This window comes from Lissotriton helveticus, chromosome 12, assembly GCF_964261635.1.
Source record: "Lissotriton helveticus chromosome 12, aLisHel1.1, whole genome shotgun sequence".
NCBI lineage: Eukaryota > Metazoa > Chordata > Amphibia > Caudata > Salamandridae > Lissotriton > Lissotriton helveticus.
In genome coordinates, this window is record NC_136073.1 from 176629351 (window position 1) to 176653632 (window position 24282).

Sequence of the window (24282 nt, forward strand, 5' to 3'; positions counted from 1 at the left end):
TAGCGATCGGGATGGGTTTTGGGGTGCCAGGGTTAATTTTAGGGTTCAGGGCGGGTATGGGTTTTGGGCTGCCAGGGGTAATTTTAGGGTTCAGGGTGGGTATGGGTTTTGTGGTGCCAGGGGGGCAATTTTAGAGTTCAGGGTGGTAAAGGGTTTTAGGGTGTCGGGTTAATTTTAGGGTTCAGTGTGGGTATGGGTTTTGATTATCTGACATTTTAGCACCGCCCCATTGATTAACATTAGCCACGCCCCTTCATTTGCCATGTTAGCCCCCCCCCCCCCGAAATTTAGACCTAGTTGCGCCCCTGCCTCCACAGACCTGACATTGCAAAGTTCACAACTCACAACCGAACGTAAGTTATAGTGCGCTCTACAACAGGCGGACAATGCAGTAGACACACGACGGGGTGACTATGCATCTCCCCACAAAAAGGTACGGAGCGTTAGCACAGTCCCTCCAGGTGCAGCGCACTAAACCCGCACAGGGCGACCCTCCGGCTGCCCAGCGCGCTCGTCTTTAAGCTCGAATTGACAGTTCCTCTCTCCCTGCCTCGAGCCGCACTTCCTGAATCCTCCCCCGGGGTCACGTGACAGGCCTGGGCGAGCTGCTAGAGCTCCAAGCATCGCTCTTCCTGGAGTCGGAGCCTCCGCTGAAGCACAGTGCGGCTCGGTGCGGATCGGGGGGCTGTGGGCGCGGTGCCAGCATGGGACATGTGAGTACACGGACTCTCTGAGCAGTGGAGGTTTCAGCCTGTCACATCTGTCAGCGGGGTGGGCTTTCGACTGCTCAGTGTCTATCCGACTTGAACTTTCGTTTGAAATGCACTGGGGCTGGATGAACGTCGGCAAAGAGCATAACAGGAAGCCGGACGGGTCCTCTCAATTATTTTCACTTGAGAAATAGACGCGGAAGCTGCAACTGCATGGTGCTTTTTTAGCATCCGAGATCGGGTTGTACATGGTGAGCAGGTGAGACGTGCAAGGAGAGAAGAACTGTGAGTACCTGGGATGCGTGAGTACCTGAGATGTTGCATTAAGTACATACCACATGTGAGTTCCCGGAAAGAGTGAGGGTATGTGAGTTCAGGGACACTACCAAGGGTCTGGTACAGCATCTTACAGATGTGGCATTTTTGCCCAAGACACTTGCCACCAGATGGGGGCTGTGAGACACATAGGAGCCCTGACGACACCGGAACTATGAGTATATTGCAGCATTGTGCACATGGGGCATGAACGGATGTGGTACCTCTGAGGAAACGAGCTCTGGCTGTAGATTGCACATACGAGCACATGGAACATGAAAGAACGTGGATGTCTGAGTCAGTAAATGGGAGTTGTCTACACTCTAGAGTACTTTTTGCCAGCGAGGACACGTGACATACGTCAGTATGTGTGGCAAATGTGATGCACTGGAGCTGTGAGCACATGGGACATTCGAGTACAGGACCATACGAGGGCAAGAAGTAAGCAGGGCCTGTGAGTACATGCAACTTGGTAATGCCTCCCTTCTGCGATTAAATAGCATCTGTGAGCGGATGGTACCCGTGCGGAGACAGGATAGTTAATTACATTCTACACATGAGCTCATCATAGTACAATAGTATGCTCTTTATGAGTACACAGGGCCTATAAGTACGCATGTTCTTTCAGTACATGAAATCTGTCAGTACATGAAATCTGAGAGAACATTAGATTTGTAAGTATGAGAATTGTGTGCAGTGCTTAATTTGTAAAACAGTGAGTGCCAGGGCCCCAGCCAGGAGGCTACTGCAGCTTATACCACTCATTGCCCCTGCTAGCCCTGCCAACGCCAGTACTAAAACAACTACTGTCCTTCACACTCCTACAAGTGTGACAATTGAGACTATTCCAGGTCGCTATAAGAATGGCTTAGGAAGCAAGTATTAGTGATTTTAATGTATATTTAATTCATTAATAACTGTGGTTGAGTTAGTATCTAAATTGGACAAACAGAGCCACCTTGTGGCAGACTCTTATAAGTGCTGGTGTTGACAAATACGTGCTCGTGCCAGTACTGGAAACCACCTCCTCAAATTAAGCACTAGATGTGTGATTATGTTAGGCCTCTATTATTAGATTCATACTATTCCAATGGGGTCAGTTGAATGCAGGAAGCCCCTTTTCAGATCTTTGTGCATCGAAGACCAGACTGGTAGCCTTACTGTCACAATTGGGTTATCAGGATGTTTAACATGTTTTCGTCCCTTATAGAGAACGTAGGGTCTGTCTCCACCCGATTACAAATGTTCTTCCTCTATCAGCCAGTCTCGTGTTTCCAGATTCTTCGTCACATGATAGGTTGTCTCACATAAGTGATAAGCTCTGCAGTCCGATAATGACGGTGTGAGTTAAACGTAATCCCCCTGTGCCAGTAGAGTTATTGAGTAAGCAGTACGTCCGGCTCCACGCATGGCTAACCACTTACTGATGCTGCAACATCCTCCTCCAGAAAATAACGGCGTTAGGGACTTAAAACAAAACCCCATAGGATTTGTTTTTTAATTACATTATTCGAAATTGTTAAAAATATAACTACATTTAATTTAATGTTAAAAAAGTAAAAATAAAACACATTTATTATTTAATTATAAATAGTTTAACAACATTACTGAATCTATAAATAATGTAACTTTAATTTAAATGTATTAAATTAATTTTCAATATGTCTATATTTCACTTCTAAAAATTATCGATGCCTAATATATTGATATATATTTTTTTACTGTAAGTGGAAATTACGTTTTAATTAAAACTTGAGAAAAAATATTTTTCTTTCATTTAATATGTTTATTAAATAAAGAATGAATTCAAAATTAGGTTAATAGCGCTGTATCATTTTTAGTATTGTTCTACATTTAAAATAAATATGTAAACTTACTTTACATTAATATTTAACAGAAATATTTTTCACTAACTTATTATAAAGTTTAATAAACTCTTACTTTTGCTGTATTTTACCATAGGGAGATTTCCTCCCCGGCTGTGTAGGCATTGATGATATGCAGGCTTTGTAGAATTCTGGTCGTAGGGTTCTATCCTCTATTGCTTCATGGGATACCTTTCCCAACTGGGGCACCATTAGACGAGCAGTTATTTTATTCTGAAAGGAAAGCGTTATCCCCAGTGCCTTTCCTTTAGATGTTTCCTTTTTCATAACTGTTTTTTAAACAAATAAATATGGCATAAAGACAGGCTTTCTAGTGCTCAAATGAAATGTGATAAGATTGCTACAAACCACCCACCTTTTCATACAATATACATGCAGAGGAACGTCATGGCTGCTGCTCAATTGGTCTGGCCACACCCTGGATCCCTGAAAGAAAATTACTTCGAGATCTCGAAAAGAATTAGTATATTGCCAGTGTTAAGTGGATCTAGGGTAGAGTTGTCCAATGGGAGTTTGTGAATTATGGTACAGCCAGGCATAGTCCCCATACCCTACCATACTTGGAGGTAAATCCCCACGCTTTGTATTCTGTCCTTTCAAGATTACAGAAGTAGTCCATACCAGTTCGCCATTCATGTGGTGTAGAGAGGTTCTGTGCCTTCCATTACTTGGCAATATTTCGCTTGGCAATCCGGTAACCAAGTTCAATGAATGTACTCAGAGCCAGGGTGCCTCCTATTTCTTGCAAGATCCCTAATAGGGCTATCTTAGGTGTTAAGTCAGTAGGATAGCCTAGTACAGAAGTCTCCGGCCATGGGATCTGCTACGAGTAGGGTTGAATGTTAGGATAATCCAAGGCCACGTGGAATAGGGTGCCCCTTGACGACTGGCATCTTGTGCAGACCGATGAGTGAAAGGCCTTAATCTTGTGTAGCCATTCTGGGGTATAGTAGATCCTATGCAGGTAGCAGAATTGAATACGTTGTGCCAATGTATCCAGTGTGTGGGGAGTAATGTTGGCTTCTCTTCACTGTTCCTTATTTAGTCGGTGCAAGCCTGTCTCCCACCCCCTCAGTATGAGGACCAGGAGTTCCGGGACATTGACCTGTAATGAGCGATCAATCTGTGATATAACCCTTTGCCTAGGGGGTGTAATGTTACCCTGGCCTTAAGCGGGCTGAACTCTGGGAGATGCAGTAACTGATTACATAGCGGGGGTCTAATGTATACATATGTTGGATTCTAAGTTGGCAAATGTTAAGTATATATGATAAATATGGGTCCATTGCTTCCCTACACTTCACCCTAGAAGCATCTATTGTCCATACAACCTGTAGAAAAGTAAGATGGTATTGTAAAATGGCATAAATCTATTTAAACTGAAGAGACACTTGTCTGTTGAGAAGCCTCTTGACTCAAGTCCCATAATGCAAGTTTGAGTACATTAACTGAAGGTAATGTGCATGCTTCACCGTGTTCTGTAGTCTTCCAGTTCAGTAGGTTCCTGGTGGTAACATGTGAGCATCATATTCCCATTCACATTGTGTTAAGGAGATATCAGGTGAACGGGTCATCTCATGCCATGGAGGGGCAAAACATTGATCTGCCTGTATTGTAACATTGCATCATGTAAGCGCCATGGTCTAACGATGCCCTGCATTGACTGAGATGATGGTGGGTTGTCCCTGGAAAAGTTTGGGTGCCAAAGGCTTTTATGTATCTACAGCTAGTCCAACACCTCCTCTGGGTTGTTAAAGAAGTGTGAATTCTCTCTGTGAATGACTTTCAATCTTGATTGAAATAGTAACATATAAGTTAGTTGCTTAGCTTCAAGTTTTTGTCTGAACTCTGTGAACGACCGTCTTTGTTGTTGTGGTTGGAGAGTATAGTCTGGGAAGATCATGATGGTGTCTGTTCCAAAGGATTGGACCCCCTGCACCCTTGCTGCCTTGAGGACAGTTTTGTGTTCTCTATAGTGGAGGAAGCGGATGATGAAGGACTGTGGAGGGGCACCCTGGGGAGGTTTGACCAGCAATTATCTGTATGCCCTCTCCACAATAAAACACTGGGTCAGATCTTCAGCAGGTATCCACAATTGGTGCCAGGATCTGATGGACTGGATTGCTTGAGGCCTTTCAGTTCACTCCGGCATCTTCACCATTCGGGTATTGTTTTGCCAGGAGCCACCCTCTGCATCTTCTGCACGGTTGTCAAGTTCTCTTCTGGTTGAAATCAATTGGGTAACCTTGTGCTGTAGAGTGCACAGCGGGTCTTCTGTTTCAGTGATCCTGTCCAGAGCTGATTGTGCCTCTCTCTGTTCTAGTTGGTGAGTTAACAGTCTTCCTGCTTTCCTCATGTTCATAATTTCTTTGTTTAATCTGGTTCATTGCTGTTTCCATTATACTGGAGAAAACCATGTTCAATTCAAACTTCTTCTTTGTCAATGTTCTCAGTTTGTCTTCGTTAGGGTATGAACAGTGCTCCTTCTCAAGTGAATGGATCTCAGATTCTTGTGCAAATTTGTCACTTGCTGCCTTTCTATGGGCCATTGTCAAGTCTCTCATTAGTAAAACTTTTATGTATGCTTTTCCTGCCATCCATAATAATTGAGGTGAGGAAGTCAAAAGCTATTTAAGATTTAAGTATTCTTGGATAATAGACCTCAATTCCTTTTTCTCCTCGGGCAGTTTATGCATAGACAGTCGTCCACCAGGTTTGTGTTTTTGGTATTGTAAAGTATAGGTCTACAAGTATATATATATTGGTTAATGATTTGATACACTGTCCATACCTATGCCACAGTCAAGAATTTTAGCAAAAGTGATTCTGTTCATGAGAAAGTAGTTGATCCTGGACTCTGAATCATATGCAGTGGAAACAAATGGATATTTCTTGTCTGTGTGACGTAGAAGGAGCCAGGAATCCTGCAGTATCCGATCCTTCCATAAGACTGGTGAGTAGGCCCCTGTCACAGTTGTGCCTGTTATTGGAGGGACCTGTTTTATCTGTGATGGGTCTACCACCACATTGCATATTAAATAATGGCAGCCCCATTCTTTCTGTGCGTGACCCTCAGAGTCATCTGATCCTGATAAGGAGACCACTTTGCTAACCCACTCCCATTTCAATTTCTCCAATTCTAATTGTGAAAGATGAGACTCTTGCAATAGGGCTAGGTACGTTTTTTTTAATTGCCACATACAAGAGCCATTTTCTCCTTTTAATGTAGTAAGAGAGGCCAATCACTGTTAAGGACCATAAAGCAATTTCGTTATTTTAGTAGGCAGTCATCTTGCTAATAAGTGTTTAAAAAGATAATGAATTTAAAGTCAGTCTATGTGTCACTTAAGTTGAGAGCCCCAGTTTGAGCAAGTGTAGGTACTGGACTTGTTTTGTTTTGTTCATACCCTTAAGTCTGGATGTGCCATCAAAGGTCTCAGAACATTGTATGTTTATTCTTGATTTCAGCCGATGATTCACCAGTGTGATTTTGCATAGAACCTGGTTGAGGGTCCACCAGTCAAGCGGTCTATACCTTCAGGGGGCATCTTAATTTATCTCTGTCCATTTCTGTTACTATTTCTATTAGCGTCGTTACGTCTCAGATGGGGTGATAATGTTGTATTTTTCCTGTGATTATGTTAGACATATGACTACATTGGCCCAGCTAATACACGTTGTCTACAATTACATGTTATCTGAAAATACATTGTGCAAGACTGTGGAACTTGTGAGTATGTGGAAGCAGTGGGGCCGGTAGGTACAGAAAAACTATGATTTAATGTGACCTGTAAGGACATGGCATTCATATCTACATGAGGCGGGTAAGTACCTTTGATCTGTCACTGCATGGGACCAGTAATTACATGAGACCTCTAAGTACACAGAACCTGTGAGTATGTGTCCCTTGTCATTACATATAACCTGTAAATACACAGAACATGTACATTTGTGGGACCTGTAGGTAGGTGGCACTAGTGAGAAGGGAGAACCTATGAGTACCCATAACCTATAAGTACATTGGCTCTGTGAGTAAATCTGACTGGTTACTCCATAATATGTTGGAATAAAGTTGACCCACCTGTCCTTGGAACCTGTTGTGAGTACTTGAGACTCTCTGTTCATAAGGCCTATTGTTACATGGGAACTGTAAATATACACAACCTGTAAGTAGGTAAGACCAGTGAGTATGGAGGACCTGTGAGTACATAACTGCTGTAGGTTCCCCAAACCTCAGAGTAAATCTGACCTGTGGGTACATAAGATGTGTGAGTACTTGTGACAAGATAGTCCTTAGAGCCAGTTGTGAGCAGATGTGGCCTCTCTGTTCATATGACCTGTCAGTACCTAACACCTGTAAGTACTTTGATTACTATTGTAAGTACTTTGACCCTGGTAGTACATATGACCTGTGAGTATATATAAACAGTGATAGGAGAGGGTCATTGAGTCCATGCAATCTGCTGTGTTAGGTGTTTGGGAAGGGTTCATCTACCACCGTCTCTTGAATGTGCGCCTCAACTCCCAGTTTCACCATTCAGAAGCATCCATACCATGCATAGACCATACATAATGAGTCAACTATCAAAGGAACCATACAGAATGAGTGACATTAGTCCTCATAGGATAGCCATGTCCATGTATTAATTAGTTTCTAGTAGAACCTATGGATATAAATGACACAATGTTGTCACACCGTCAAGATGTGATATTACAAGAGCAATCACCCAAGCAAACACCACACCAACATTTAGGACAGACCACCAAACTATGCCAGCTACGTCTTGACACAACATCACACCTTCAACATCATCTCTTCTTCGGCGTTTACTCTTGCAAGGCAAATCGCCAATCCCATCTTGGCTCGGATAGTTCGCAGCACAACTCCCAGAATAATCCCAAAGCACCTGATTGACCACCGGTCATCTAAGGCATCTGACCTCCAACAACCCCCTGAACCACAAGGTTCTACATTTCTCAATAAAATTAAGTATTTTAACATTATCATTGCCACTACAAATAAATGAAATACTGTAAAGAAATGTCATCACAAAACACAAGCCTATAGAAGTTTTCAACAAATATTTGATATGTTATATATTTTTTATGAATAATTGATGCAGAGGAGGCCATTGCTCTGACACAAAGGCGGGCTGACACGAGGAGCTGGAGCTCTGCCTGAAGAAGCCCACACTGCCAGATGCCTGGGCTGTCTCTGAGCTGAGGCCGCATCCCCCGCTGCCAGAAGGTGCGGAGATCACCAAGGGTGCGAGATTGACATGGAGAGCAGGGGGCTGCATTGGGCAATGGCATGGCTCAGTCCTGAGAACCCGGCGGCCACGGCCAAAATCCAAGATGGTAACTACCGCGGACAGTAGCATTGGTCATTGCCTATAACCAGTGTGAACCTGTGGGGCATGCTTTGGGTGACCAATGTCCACAGTGAAAGTCATCCAGCTAGATAGGGCTCCTCCGATCCAAGTGTTCCGAGTGTTCCACGACGAGGCTGTGTTTCCTGGCACCAAGGTGGCCCTGGCTGCAAACAGATGATTGTGGGTAAGAAGGTGGCATATGCAAGAGCAAGGCCCTGATACTGTGAAGGGGCTGCTAGAACTTAGAGGTCAACTCAAAGCTCAGGGGGATAACAGCAAAGAGGCTCCTCCGGACCTGGGGACACCACCCCCAATACGTAACAGCAGGAATGCTCGCGACAATGTTGCGAAACCCCTGCAAGCAAATAAAATGGACAAATATGCATTTTGTGGCAGCTCCAGGGGGCATACAGCAGATCCTGAAGTGTGAGTGGGGGGAGGAGAGAGACCCCTCCCTCAGCTAAATGTTCCTTGCGAATAAGGACACCTGTAGCACTAGAACATGAGATTGACACAGGGGTTGTGGAAGTGACTTGATTTGCACACATGAGGAAGAATTCAAAAAGAGTATTGCACTGCACAGGTCACCCTCATGGACCACACAGAGGTTATCCACAGGCTGAGACATTCCATCTGAAAGAGAAAAGCACCTGCTTCCGTGCACATGCTGAAGATGCAGAAGGCTGATCAAAGCATGAGAACATATGCCTTGTAGGAGTACCAGAGAAGGGGGAGGGCTCAGAGGATGAGCATTTTGTGGAGGATCTAGTGCATCCAACATTGAATCTTTGTTGTTGAAAGTGTACCAGCCGACTGGAATACGGGAACTCCCTCTACACCGGAACCACAGCCAAACTTCAGAAAAGACTCCAGCGCATTCAGAACGCCTCAGCACGACTCACCCTGGACATCCCCCGACACAGCCGCATCTCCGGACACCTGAGAGACCTGCACTGGCTCCCCGTCAGCAAGAGAATCGCGTTCCGACTCCTCACCCATGCGCACAAATCTCTACACAACCAAGGCCCTAGATACCTCAACGACCGCCTGACCTTCTACACTCCAACCCGCCAGCTACGATCTACCAGCCACGCCCTCGCCGCCGTTCCCCGCATCCGAAGAGCCAAAAAGGGAGGAAGATCCTTCTCCTACCTGGCGGCCAAGACGTGGAACTCCCTCCCCATCCACCTCCGCCTGACCCAAGACCACCTCTCCTTCAGGAAGCAACTCAAGACCTGGCTGTTCGAGCAGTAGCGGACCCCCCCCAAAGCGCCTTGAGACCCACCGGGTGAGTAGCGCGCTATACAAATGCCTTGATTGATTGATTGATTGACACCAGGTACCTGGGGCTCCACGGAAGCTCAGGGCCAGCCCAAGACCTCTCCTGGCCCGCATTCTGACCAACCGAGACCAGAATGCAATCCTCAGTGCAGCCCATTTGCAGAACCCTACACACCTTGAAACTCGTGTGGTCTTGATTTTCCTGGACTACACTGAAGAAGTTCAGGCAAAGCATATATCCTTTGACATAGTGAGGGGGTAACTACGGAGAAGGAACTTACAATACAGTATGGGATTTCTGATGCATGGTTGAAAGTCCTAGCTGAGGGGTGCTTCTGGTTCTTCAGTGCCCCAAAGGAGGCCTGGGACTGGCTTGGAGGCTGGTGGCCAGTGGATAATCGATGGCGGGGTAAAGGGTGTACTTCACCAATAAAGCAGGGCACTGCAGAGCAACAAGCAGACTAAGGGGTTCGCTAAGAGCAGAGTTAAGCGAACGTGTAACCAGCAACCCACAGCCTCCCTGATTGAACATTGGGGACTTTCGACTTTAGGGCAGACACACAAATGGTGGTGCTGCAAGAGGTACAGACTGACCAGATACCTATCATCTCAGAGATGCTTCTTTCCTCAGGTGACGGAAGTAGACCTGGAGCATAAAAGTTGAAGCTAAGATTTGGTACAGGGATTGGGGTCGACAGGCATATCGAGCACTGGGGATGCAGGTCGTTTTGAACCTTCAGTTTGAGGTTGTAGGGAAAGGGGAGTTTTGGTTGGGAGAAAAGGGACTCAGACATGTTGTTGACACAAAACACATATACAGAACAAAACCCACAGGCATGTCTACAATGAGCAGTACCTATGGCTACACTGTGGCGGGTTGAAGGGCACATTGTGGCCCTACCATCCTCTCATGTAACGTCAATGTCACAGTTCTGACATAGTCCTGCTATTAGAGACATGCCTGGTGGGGAAAACTGCAGGTTTCTAGGGAAAGGCTGGTATATACAACTTGCACACTCTGGATTTACAACTGGATTGCAAGGAGTAGGCATCCTGGCACGTAGGTCCCCGCCGTTACGAATCATGCAAACTTGGACATACCCAGAGGCAGCATTGCGGTAATACGTGGGGTTTATGAGACTGAGCTCCTGGTAGTGGCCTCCTGGTATCTCCCACTGGGATTGAAGCTGAAAATCTTAGGACTGCAGGGTGAGGGGATGGTCTGCCTACTCCAGATGTCCATGATAATGTGGGGTGATTGGGAAAGGGCCATTCAAAACAAGAAGGCACCAGAGGGCGATACCTGTCTACGCACCTGCGTGGAGATGTTGGGGTTAGTTAAAATATAGAAGGAGGGAAATCCCACAAGCATCTACTACGCATCTGTCATAACTGGCTCAATTTCCCGTCTAGATTACGTTTTTGCACCAGGACCATACGTTCGGCAATAGGGCAGGCATACCACTGGTCTAGTTGGCGCACAGAGAAGAGGGTAGGGGATAGGTACCACTGGCAGAGAGTGAGGCGCGTGGGATGGCTGACACAGTGGAGGTCTTTGCGGCACATCTGAGGATGCTTTATGAATCCAGGGTGAGGACAGCGCCATCAGTTTGTTACCGACATCCCAACCCCTGCTGTTGGCGCCGGTGACAGAGAGATGCTGGAAAGAGGCATAAAGGAAGTGGAGATTAGGAAAGCAATTAGCCAGTTCAAGGGAATGAAGACCCCTGGTGCTAACGGAGTCCCATCAGAATTTTGTAAATGCCTATGGGGTAAACTGATTGACCCCTCGGGTAAATGTTTTATGAAGAGAAGAGGAAGGGTACCGTACCGCGGGATCTCGAGCAACGTCAATAGTAATGGTCCACAAGAAGGGTAAGCCGGTTGCTCAATGCCCTGCAAAACTTGGAAGTAAAAATGTTTTCCAAGGTGCTGGTAAACCGCCTGCTCTGGGTCATAGAAAATTTAGTACAGCTAGGCCAGTCGGGCTTCATGCCTCGTAGATCTATGAGACTGAATGTGTGAAGTGTGTGTGGGTGCCTGGAAAGAGGGGAAGCCCTGGGGGAGCTGGTGGTCTTGCTGGCACTAGATGCCAAGAAGGCTTTTGGGTCAATAGAATCTGGATATCTCTTAGAGGTGTGAGAATGATGCGATTTAGGCCAGAATTCCTGGCTTGGGTTCAGCTCCTATATACTTAGCCACAGGCATTGGTCCGCATTAACAGTGCAACATCCTGGGAGTTTGACATTGGTATAAGGACCAGGCAGGGGTGTCCTCTTTCGCCCCTGCTGTTCTCAATGGCGGTGGATCCCCTAGTTAACTGGGTGAGGGTAGACGCCCATATCAGGGGACTCAGATGGACTCTGGGGTAGGAAAATGTGATTTCACTCTATGCTGCCGATATCTTACTCTACCTGATGGAACCAGCTTGGTTCATAACTCACATATTAGAAATCCTGAACATATTTTAGGAGCACTCAGGGGTGTGCATAAACTGGGCCAAGTTGGTAGGTTTCCCACGTTACAATCACCGTAGAGCAGGGAGTGTCTGTTGCACTGGCCACCAGAGGGATTTCACCTGGGTGAATACATAATGTTGGATCAGGCAGAATTCTACAAGCATAACCTGGAACAAATCCTCCAGGACTGTAAAAAACAAATGTGAGTCACTAGCAGAAACTACCTCTCTTGTTGCTGGGCAGAGGTGCCCAGCACTAAATGGTTATCCAACGCAGACTCCTGTACATGGTCCAGTACACGTTTTACGAGGTACTAGAAATGTTCTTCCAAGAGGTGGATGTAATGGCCAGAGTGCTTCTCTGGGATAGTGGGGCTTTTCGTATAGCACTGTCAATGCTCACCAGAGGCCCCTGCGAAGGAGGAATCATCCACAATTGTATAATTGGGCTACTTTATTGTTGGTAGTAAATGGGTTGGCCTTTGAATTCCAACAAGGATGGGCCCAATAGGCAAATAGATATTCAGTGGGACCAGGGGCTATCTGCAACATCTGTACCCGACCATAACCAGAGACAACCCACTTGCAGGTAGCGATCGGGATCTGGAAGAAGGACAATAAGAGGTTGGGAACGGTGGGAAAATTGACACTGGAGAAGTCCCACTGGGAATTGGGGCTTCTGGTGGACCTAAGACAGCAGGAGGGACTCCCCTCTCTTACATTTCAAGAGGGCTTAGAGTTGGAGCCTTTTAATGAACTCCCTCGAGCCTTCATGCCAGAAGACTGCTGGCAGGCCTCGCCTATTTTTCTCTCCCAGGAAGATATTTCACGTCTCATTACTCTACTGAAGAAGGGAGAGCATGGCAGAACTCGTTTGAGTACTATCCAGTCATGGCAGAACAAGTAAGCATTATCAAAGGAATCTGTGCATCATATATACTAAAAATGTGTGTTCACCACTACATTAAAAGTTTAATAAATAGTATAACATTGCACAGAACATCTTTTTGGCTGTTCCCTAAACCGACTTAAGAACACTACACATTTTATAAATAAGGGAATAGAACTACATCCTATGCAGTAAATTATCAGTTTTAATCTGGTCACTGTAGGAGCATGCCTTCATCAAAGTTCAGTATGTCCTACATTTAAACATTATGCAAACAGACACGGCTGGTTTCCAGACACTACCTTTAGCTATATGAGTTAATTCCAAAAGTAGACTCTGAAACAGTTTCCTTTGACTTGCGCCTGCTGCAGCTTTACTCACAGAAGTGTTGTGCACCATATTGCTATGGCCAATCTATTGCTATGTTTACAGTTCAGTGCATTGGGAGCTAGGCAACAGTCTCCCAATACCCAGAGTCAAAATAGGCCAGAAACTCAAGTTCCTTAAAAGCAAAAACATCTGGGGAGACCATGCATAAAGATGATTTTTCCGAGAGTATTCTTGCCTTCACTTTCTAACTTTGTCCGCTATTTCGGGCTTACTTGATGCAACTATACTGTTGACACTCAGATCAAGTTACAACTATAGAAAAAACTCAGACTTCTTTCATATTTTTTATATATTTTTTTGAATCTTTTTTTTGGCATTTTCAACTTACATCATATCAAACTTCTTTTCTCAGCGAATGGCTGCAAACAAAAGATGCTAAAGAACCATCTTAAACTCATCAAAAATACAAATACTCACCACTGGAATATGAAAAAGTTAGAACCTCAAATGCACTTGGATCCTTGAGCTGTGATCCTACCAACCACACTGAAGGCAATGAAGACCCTTGGCAGTATGATGGACTCCAATCCCTTGCTCCAAACCCTTGTGAAGACAGTGAGCTGGGATGCTTACTTCATGATGAAAAATCTAAGATTTATTTTTTTGTATTTAGAATTATTGCACAGGATTCAGGCATCAATAGCCCTAGTGTCATCATATCTTGACTATAAAACTGACCTTTACATTGGATTTTCCGAAAACCTAATATATAAGATGCAACAAATACAAAAAACAGCAGCAGATTATTCCTAAACATGATCAGATGAGGATACGTTATCCCAGCTATGAGAGCTCGATACTAGTTACCAGAATAAAGACAAATCTCTTAAATGTATTCTGAATAGCACACTTACTGATCCAGGGGATGGGAACTATCTTTTGGCAGTCAGAACTCAAACTATTCAGTCACTAGTGAAAGGTGACATCCAAAATGGTATCACTCTTGACCATTCCTTTTTAAAAAAAAATACGTGCTTTGTAGAGAGCTTCTTCGATTTTTATATATGCAAGCTTGGAACATGCTCCGCAAGACAACCGTGATCATCAATACTCATCGAAAAATCCAACAAGCATTGGCATAGCCAATAGGTCTCACCTTTGGGACCTTATAGTGGCATCAGGAATGGGCTGCAGATATAAAATTAAAGTTAAAAGCGGTAATAGGAGTAACCTATAAAGTGAATAAATAACAGCATTACAAACAGTGAGCTCACGGGATTGCCTGATGGAGTGGGAGGGGAGGAGTGCAGTTCTAGGGAGCTCGGGAGCGAGCAGTGCTGCTCGTAACCGCAAGCCGTTGGCCGGAAGTCAGGCCTGAGCGATAGCTCGGCAGCAAGCAGCGCTGCTTGTAACTGCAAGCCGTAGGCCGGAGGTCCTGAGCGATTCCAAGAGGCCGTTTTTCCAAGAGCAGCGCATGCGCACTGCTTCGAGGCCCGACCTAAACAGCAGTAGAGACATGGTCCCTTCAGAAATCATGACTCAGCTATGTCCTAGACTGTAAAAGTGGTTCTGTAAGCTGCACATGAAAATATCCCTCACACTCCATTGCATTCCACTCCACGCATAACAAACTGTAACATACCACTGCAGCAGATGTGGATTGGAATACACCTCCAAGTCTCCATGCAAGAGAAAAACACAGCTCTTATAGTCAAGACCCCAATCCAGAGCTTCTTTAATCCATAGGCAACAAACAGATTAGCTGCTAAGTCAAGTGGAAGTGCTTTTGGGCTTTTTACATAAGTCGGAAATTACCATGAGAATGCTACCATACAATATTATACAGAATATGCAGGGATTCATGGAACGGGAGGTGCCACTGAAAGTCATCTTTCTTCAGATCTGGACCAGCCGGGATGTGGTACTTAAAATTTTTGGGTCAGAAAATGTGGAGCTTTATCATAGAATGAAGATTCAGTCCATCATCTCAATAACTTTACGGCTAATTTTAATGTTGAAGGACGGGGATATCTTGAGATTTACTAAGAAGAACTTGACTATACAATTACTTGAAACCCACGTTTTTGGTTAATGCAGCAGGGACCTAACAAAACAGGAGCCAGAGGTCCAGCGTACAGATATCCTTCCTGCTGTAATGTACCGTTACTCTCACCGTATCGATATTGGACTTGGGCCAATGAGCAGCATGCAGTCACTGACTGTGTTCACACGCTCCCGCAGTATCACCGCCAGTGACACATGATCATTGCTCAATGACAGCTTGAGTTGTTCTTTGTTAGCGTTGGTGGTGAACACAGATGACGATAAGGAAATCAGTCAAGTGTTATACATGCAAGGTGAAGACTAATGGCAAAAAGGAGAACCCTTGCAGACTATTTACAAAGGTAACTTACACTTGAGAGTAATTTACACTTGTAATTTACTCCTTTACATTTTAATAACTTTATTACTTTTCACTAATCACAAACTCAGTGTAAAGTTACCCAAAATGTAGACTTACATGTCTCCATCCCTGAAAAAGGGAGTAGAGCCAAATATATGAGTGTGAGTTATTAGTGCCAAAAAAGAAATAGTATGGGCAGCACCACATGTTGCCAAACACTAATACTGCAAAACTCTCCCATAGAAAATATTGTTATGTTAAGTATTAATGTAAAATAATTGTATATATTTATTTTAAAGGGAGAACAAAACATGCTACAGCACTATTAACTCAATTTTAATTTAAATATGTAATTAATTCAAACATAGTAAGTTCAATGAAAAATATTCTCGAAGTTTAAATTAAAAAATACATTCCCACCTAAAATTTAAAAAAACCCAATGTTTTTGTATGCAATAACAATAATTAAAAGTGATGTATATAATTAATTTGAAATGATTTAATTATAATTTCATACAGATTTGTTATATTAATTCATCAATAAAAAAGTTACATATTTTATAATTAAATGAATACATTTTACTTATTAATCCTTTAAAAATAAATTATATGTATTTATATGTGTAACTATTTTAAATAATGTTACTTAAATTAACTTTGTTTTAACTTAAGTTCCTGCCTCCAATATTTACTATGTAGGGTGTTTCAGTACCAGATGATGTCCACAAGTGGTACTGGACCTACTCCAGCTCTTACTTGGACTAATTTACTACTGCTTTGGGTCCCTTTTGCCCAACCCTCCTAAGCTACTCCTTACACCTTCCTTAACCCCTCCCATTTAGTAGTAAATATGCCCCTTTTTTCAGCTACACCCTCGGTCCATCCCACATATACTACTCAGTAGTAAGTTTCCTTGTATGGGGATCTCCCCTTAGATAGGAGAGGAATTGGATTGATATTGAATTGGATATTTGCACTTGTAGGTTTGTAAATAGCATTTTATGGTAATGTAGTAGTACTTACGCTGTAATTTTAAACATACCACAATATGTCGTTTTTGAATGGGCCCCCCAGCGTTTCTTAGAATCACAGGTCAGTGCCACAGACTACAACTAGGAAGGTAGAAGACTAATTGGGTGCAACTTGTGAAAAAAGATGGGACTGCAGCTGCATTAAATGGCCTATCCTACTCTGGGGTTCCAGTAAAATCATTGTGGTGACGCCATCACCGCGGATCACCTTTCCTAGGCAACCACTAGTAGACACAGACAGAAACGGCCTTCCTGACCTTGTTTGGAACTAGGAGGTGCTTTCCGTCTCCTGATGTCTTGATTTACTTTTATGTCACAGCCCTGAGTACTAGGACATGTGAGGACTCATTCTTCTGACTCGTGGATGGGTGGGAGAATAGTGAGATGGCTGTTCCTCTGTCCCCAAACAGGTGAAAATGTCGGTAGATGGGGATCTTCTTAACCAAGCTTTTGCCCAATTACTTGCAAATTTTGACAAAATGTCCTGAATTAAGATCTGAATAATATTTTAAAGGCTAACTATGAGGAGTTGGGTATTATGACTTGACTAGACCATCAATGCAGCTGCCTCTAAGTACTGCTTAACGTATTGTTACCTTTTGTTTAACATGTATATAGAATGGGTTTTGGCTTAACCCACAGAAGAATTTCACTTTCACTACGTGCTGTGGCTGTTTGGTGTATCATTCCGCCTCAAATGGAGTGCTTACTTTACAAATCTTTACATCACAAAAGTACACCAAGTCGTCACACTTTAAATTCATTATCTCTTAGACGCATTATATACAGAAAGCAATCTATTTTTGTTTTCACTGCAGCAGGTTTTTTATGTTTATTCAGGACTCACAATGAAGCCAGCAATATTAGCTTTGCAAGCCATTGTCTATGTTGATGGTGTGTGTAAGGTGTTTTGTCAATGTGTAAGCCAAAGCAGCAGGTGGACAATGCCAGAGGGGTCGCATATGTGTTTCTGTAAAGGCAAAGGAAGTGTGTGGGGGAGTGTGAGTCAGGCGGGTGGAAGAGACAGAGATCAGTGGAGCAAGAGTACTATGAAGGAAAGAATTCAGCAGATGCGAGAGCCCTGAAAATCTGAAAGCCCAGTTGGTTCAGTCCCTGGCCTCTCTGTTTTGGGCAATGTGGGAAAGCCTGGCAGGTGTGGAGAGCATGGGTGGACATATGTTGAGGATGTGCAGACCCTAGGTGGACACACCCAGAGGGTGGGCAGGCCCAGCATGGTTTTATTCACTGAATCAATGAGCCTTGATAACACACAGTAACTTGGATTGAAATCAGAAGGCAGCATTGAGTAATGAACATGGAGCACTCCCACCCCATCCTCTGCCTGCACCCAATAAATTTGCCAATGGCCGTAGCCATTAGAGCCAAGTTCACCCAGTTCCTATTAGGGACAATTTTATATAAACATTTTAATGGGATGGAACTGCTCCATAGGATTCCTTCACCATCTGACGGTCCATGGAAAGACCTGCAATGAAAGAACTCATCCTAACTCAGGAACAATAATTAAGCAAGTTATATATTAATTTAGCATAGCATCACACAACCAGTGATTAATGCCCAAGCTTACCATCCCTTGGACTCTGAAAGCAAGGACAACGTCCTAATAAAATTAGGAGCGAAAATTGGTATAGGCAATGTGCATCAATACCACTTCATCAAAAAAAGCCCTGTTCTAATCTTATAGAGCGCCCTTCTTTACAGTCTCAGGTGTGGCGATTTTAATATATATGTAAGTATATATATATATATATATATATACACACGATTTACAGTGCATATTTTTATATATATATATATAGACCACATGCTGGGGTTCAGAGGTTTATGATCATGTTTTGTAAATGTCGGTGCCCTAAAGCGGCCTTCTCACTATGTGAGCACTATAAAAAAACACGAAGTATATATTACCCAAAATGGAAACATGAAAAGAGCATTTAAGTTATTTTTCTAATCTAATTCATTTGCATGTTTTCCACGAATTGAGAAAGTTATTTATCAATGAGTTAAAATGACATTACAAACAAGTGTTATACTTTTTTGGTCCATTTGAAAAAGGTATTTTTTTAGCGAGACATTTTATTATTTAAATGTTGTTATGCTGCTAAAGTTTTGAAAAATCAGAGCTAACTTTGGCTTTTAGCCTTACGTGCTTATGACAATCCACCTCTGTCCTCCTAAGAGATGCTGATAACTTTTCACTCCTTGTCTTTCTGTAAGAAGGCTCCAGGCAATATATGATCCTAGCGCACTTCCAGCTAGAAAACAATTTGAAAGGTCCCTGTTCAACCTTTGACCACTTATTATACATTATTGGTGGGGCCCAAGTCCCACAAGCCCTTATCACCTGGCGCATATGGCCAAAGCTCACATTCCTCAGCAGCACAGATTCTACTGCTGCTCAGCATTTGAAATGTAATACAAATTGTCAGGAAACAAGTAGTGGGGGGACTAACAAGGTTAGGCAGTATGCAAGTGAAATCATGACGCGTGCCATCACAACGCATGATGTCACGACACGCGACATTGCTTGTGACTTCACAGGAAGTGACATCACAAGAAGTGACATCAGATATTAAGACCTCACCCATATGTTGATAAAGTAGTATGGTGGCGTTGCGTATCGTAAAATCCACTACTGAAGATTGGATCAATATTGCCATTGCAAAATATTTGGGGTGGGCATGGGTCTTAAGGCAGAGACTGTTGGTAAATTAATCACCCTCTACCAAATTGCCTAGGGACTGCTATACATATGTCTATTCTCTGTAATTGTTTAATAATAGTCCAGAGATTGCTAAACTACTGTTTACTCTCTGTAATTTTTTAGCTGATCAGAGACTGCTAGATCTTTGTCTATTTTTTGCTAATGATTATTAACGTATCATCGGTTAGAACTTTTAACGTTATGGATTTTAGAGGATTCTCACATTGTCATTACGATTGTTATTCCTCTGGCTTTTTTGATGGTAATGATCTTTGCACCTGTATATATGATGTGTCAGAGTTTTATTAATTGTTCAATTTTTGTAGGTATTACGCTTTTTAAAATGTTTATATTGTGTATGTGCTTTGTCTAAATTGACTCTGTAAATTTAATCGTTTTTTACTATATGTTTGTATGTCATGCTTTTATGAGTAAAACTCGAATAAAGCACTTTGAACTTGGTATATAATGAGTACATTTAAGCGCCTTATGAGATTTATCAAATGAGATTTGGTGTTGGGGTTGTGCCAAAAAAAGTGGCGCAATCCTGACGAAAAATCTGAGCCTCAACAAATACATTTATATTTTAAACCCTGCCACAAAGAAATTGGCAACAAGTAGAAGCATGGTAGTAGATTTGTTATGCTTAATTGGTTGCAAAGTCTACATTTTAAAATATTTCATTGGGTTAAGGCATCTGCTGTGAAGGTGCCCAGTAAATCTCAGGGAATAGTAATAATGTTGAGATAACTCTGATGGTTAATGCACTTGCTGGAGAGATCTGTGTTTTGTGAAGTCCCAGGTTTGAATCATAGTAGTAGAGAAGGTAAATGTGTGTCCTGTAAAGCACATCAACTAACACGCAGGTGACAGATTTTTATTTTATGTAGGTAGTAAAGTGGGTTACTGCTTTTAACACAGAGATCCTATTGTTACGTGCAGTTCATAAATTGAAGGACATGTGACTCCTGCACCTTGTAACCATCACTGTCTCATGTAACAAAATTTGCACATTGATTTAGACATGTACATGATTTATTGTCAATGTATAATGTGTATGGTACGTACAGAGCTCTGACACCCTGCATTGGGTTGCATAGCGCTATAAAATAAATAAAATAGTGCTATTGAAATTGTTATTTATGTAAATTGGTCCAAAGGAGGAAAAAGCCAAAGGCAGAGAAAACCTCTTAGGCAATTTTTGACATACTTGATTGAAGATGAGGGGAGATGCTACAGAAATGCATAAGACACCAACCCCTCACAGAACTGGGCAGAGAAAGGAGTCAGCTGAAGATGTAGCGAAAGCATCAGGTACGACAATGGTAGCAAAGGGGTGATGGAGGCAACCAAAAATAGATTTTAAACATGATGCAACACATCCACTTCTAGTGCAATGATTAAAACAGGGAATGATATCTAAAGAAATCCACCATGACCATCTCTGAACCGTTAAGATCAATATATTATTATTGTAAATGATGGCCATCTTGGTTTGGGAAGAAATAGCACGGCTGGTCATGCCAATATAGGGTCCAGAAGAAGACAATATGGAAAAGTAGCTGAAAGTTTCAATCTGGATTCTCTTCTCATACTCTATCTCAAAAAAGCACCTTGGAACTGGCAAGAGGGGGCGCAGGATGTCACCACCATCTTCAGTTAGTTAAATGGTACTGCAGGAGTGCATAGTAAGCAGCTGCCTCCCACCACACAGGTAGCATGCAAGACTCAGTGCCCTAAGGATATGTAGATGCATTCCTTGATGCCGGAAAACCCAGACAGAGATTTAAAGCTCCAATGGGTACAGGAGCCAAATGCTGCGCTGTCGGTGTGGTATCGGCTGAATACACATGCATGCCCCAGCAACACTTTTTCAGTACAGGGATTAGAAAAACAAGGAATGGGAGGGGATAATAGAAATAGATGCTTGTCCCAATGGGAGATTTACTGAATACACAGATTAAATTCTTGCAACCCAATGAAATTAATGATAAGTTTTATTATAGTTGTTTGCTTTAAACATAAGAAAAACTAATTTCTGAAAAATTTCTGTGAATCTAACTTCAAAATTAGTAAATTTAGGAGTAAAAGATTACCATGAATGTTGTAAGAGTGCAGGGTTGCTTTTAGAGTTGAATGTTGGGCAAAAAGGTCAACCAGGAAATTTAGCACTGAGAATTCTGAGATCAAGGACTGGGTTGATGAGAACATGAGAACATGCCAATGGTTCTCCTTTATGGACTCTGAGCTGGATATTTACTGTTCAATTTCTGCAAGTTATTGCGGACAGACGTTAGAGGCTACAACTGTAAGATCCTTGTCGGGGGAAAAAACCTTAATACTGTCTAGGGGTCTAAAATGTGTGCATTGTAATATTGTTCAAAGAGTTTTGCATGTGTTTCGTGAATTTGCAAAAAAACGATTCTCTCCAAAAAAGGACCAAGTCAGGCCCAACATGGCATTGCAGCTAATATAAAACACATTGCGTTGTTCTGATATTAAGAATGTGGACCAACAAATGGAATAATGTTGTGTTTCAAAAAAATAAACTACAAGAAAAGCTGAAGTAAATTATTGGTGAGATAATTAACAGAAGAATAGATAACTGGGTGTGGTTTGGGGGCAAAACGTTGTATCTCCTGCACTACCTGTCAGAGGTCCTAAGTAGGAATGGCATTCAAGGCTAATAAGTTGAGATCCTAGCCGTAAGTAGCACCTGGAGGACAGCCTGGGTTAGTGGGCATTAACCATCCTGAAATTAGGAAGGATATTGCCAATTGCCCAAGGATTGATGCTCATATATGTTATCACAGCATTTTTTCCCATTTAGAGTTCTACATCTTGGATTTCAGGATCCTATTCTCTAAAGGTCCATGGTCACTCCATGCATCAGAGTAGATAGGTGGCCAGTCTCCCCAGAAGAATATCTGTTTGCAGGTCCGGCTTAGCCAGTTTCCCAATTGTCCAGCTACTTTGGCTGTCCTAGAGGGCCTTACCCAGGCACCCGCGACTCCCAAAGGAATGAAGAGCACCGTTCTCTTAGAAGTCTTTTTCTTCCGTAGGTTCACCAGTCAAGCCTCACCTACCAACTTCAGAAGCATTCAGACCCAGATAGATTTCAGGCTGACTAAAACTAACCACCTAGCCAATAACACGCTCTCTCTGTGTACACTTGAAGCCAAGCCCAGCCAACGAAGTCCATCATCTTGCTCACATTACTAGAAAAATCAAATGTTATTTTACCCCCTTTCGGAGTTGCCACCTTATGAAACTATCCAATTTATGCAAAAGTATATCCACACTCTTAATAGCAGCATAGACTCATAGCACCAAGTCCAAGCTCTCACCAAACCTTCACCCTGAAATAATAGACCCCTTTTTAGTGATTAGGTGGAGTATATTGCGGCATTATGTTTATTTGAAGAAGGTTGTAAAATATAGAGACACACTCTTTTATTGAGTGGAATGTACTTTATTACATGCCTAGAACTGAAGGTTTCGTGACTTGGAGTTTACTAAATGGTCAGTCGCGCAGCCAGACAGTTCACAGCTGGAAAGTGATTGTGGCCATTGTGGGTAACATCCTAAGTGAGACTGTGGGGCAGTGTGATTCTTGAGGAGGAACAGTGCTAGTGTTATATGATTATAGTGTAAAGAGTGTTTTGCACAATTAGTTTTACAGTTTACATTGTGTGTTTTCGGATGCTTTGATTACTCAATGGAACTGGGGTGGTGGTGGTGTGTGGGTGTGTGTCTGTGTGACATTGAGGTGACTGCTTTACACTGTAGAAGGGCTCTAAGTGATTGTGTACAAAAACAGATTCATAGAATGCCAATAATGAGAAAACATTTCACTTCAAAATCAGTGGGTAACCCACACTCCAATTATGTTCAAAGTTCATCTAGTAGTTAAGTCTTTTTTGGGGTGCTATTCTGGTGCATGCTCTGTCCCATAGCTCTATATCCAAAACTTGAAGCTGATGCATAACTATTCAAGTCAAATCAAGTCAAAAGTACTTTATTCGGTAGCCAATAGCCATAAAAGCAAACACTTATTTATAAAAATACACATTTCATCAAAAATACGTTAAAAAGCATCCAGCATTACTATTACAATGGTTACGATGAAAACACACAAAAGGTAAATCATATAAAGTGCAGCAATATGGCGTGCCAAGACCGTAAATATTATCTTGTTTAAATTGCATTGCATAGTTCAGGAGAACATATTTACACTGACTCAGAGCCAAGGATGGCTACTGCAATGGCAACTTGGTCCTGTGTCTAATGACCCCAATTAAAAAACTTGCCCCCGAAGCAAACACTGGGTGAGGCTAGCATTTGAAGATATAGCAAGGCCTGCTTCACTTGAACGAATTGACAATCTCTGAGTAGGGGAAGAATGTACTTCCTGCGCAGAGGATCATAATAGGCGCAGAAGAACATTAGGTGGGGGGTGTCCTACTCCGAGAAAGTGTCACATGGGCAGGGTTTTAATAAATCAGGCTTCGAAAAACTTTGGGAAATACCAGTAACCAGGAAACCATGTTCAGACGAAATCTCTTGTTGATAAGTAGGGTTGCATCTGCTGGCCCAAGCTCAGTGTAACAAACCCTCTCCCTGAGGGTTTGGCTAGTTCCGTCTCCTCCCTAAGGCCTTGCCGCCTGTCTATGAACTGCTGCTTACAAGCTCTAATGGCGGTCTTACCCAGGGGCATGGGGGTCAGGAACACCTCGGGACAGCATTGATATTTTATCTGTTCCTTTATGTTTTTCAGCCAGGGAAAACATAGAGCCCCCTCCAGTGCAATACAATCCAAAATTATGAGTTGATTTAAATTTGGGGTCGGTTGAGCCTAGATTCTCAACCAGCGTTACAGCG

At 42.8% G+C, this 24282-nt stretch overlaps 1 protein-coding gene across 3 annotated transcripts in view; it reads left to right on the forward strand.

Moving 5' to 3' along the window:
* The first annotated feature begins 579 nt into the window (after positions 1 to 579).
* PLCG2 (phospholipase C gamma 2) overlaps positions 580 to 24282 on the forward strand; it is a 488855-nt gene continuing 465152 nt past the window's right edge. Inside the window, exon 1 of one of the 3 annotated variants that reach the window (XM_078669997.1) lies at positions 580 to 713. The gene's annotated coding sequence lies outside the window, so the exon portion shown is untranslated. Of the gene's footprint in view, positions 970 to 24282 lie in introns of all 3 variants that reach the window. The other 2 variants (XM_078669998.1, XM_078669999.1) reach the window with 2 other exon arrangements.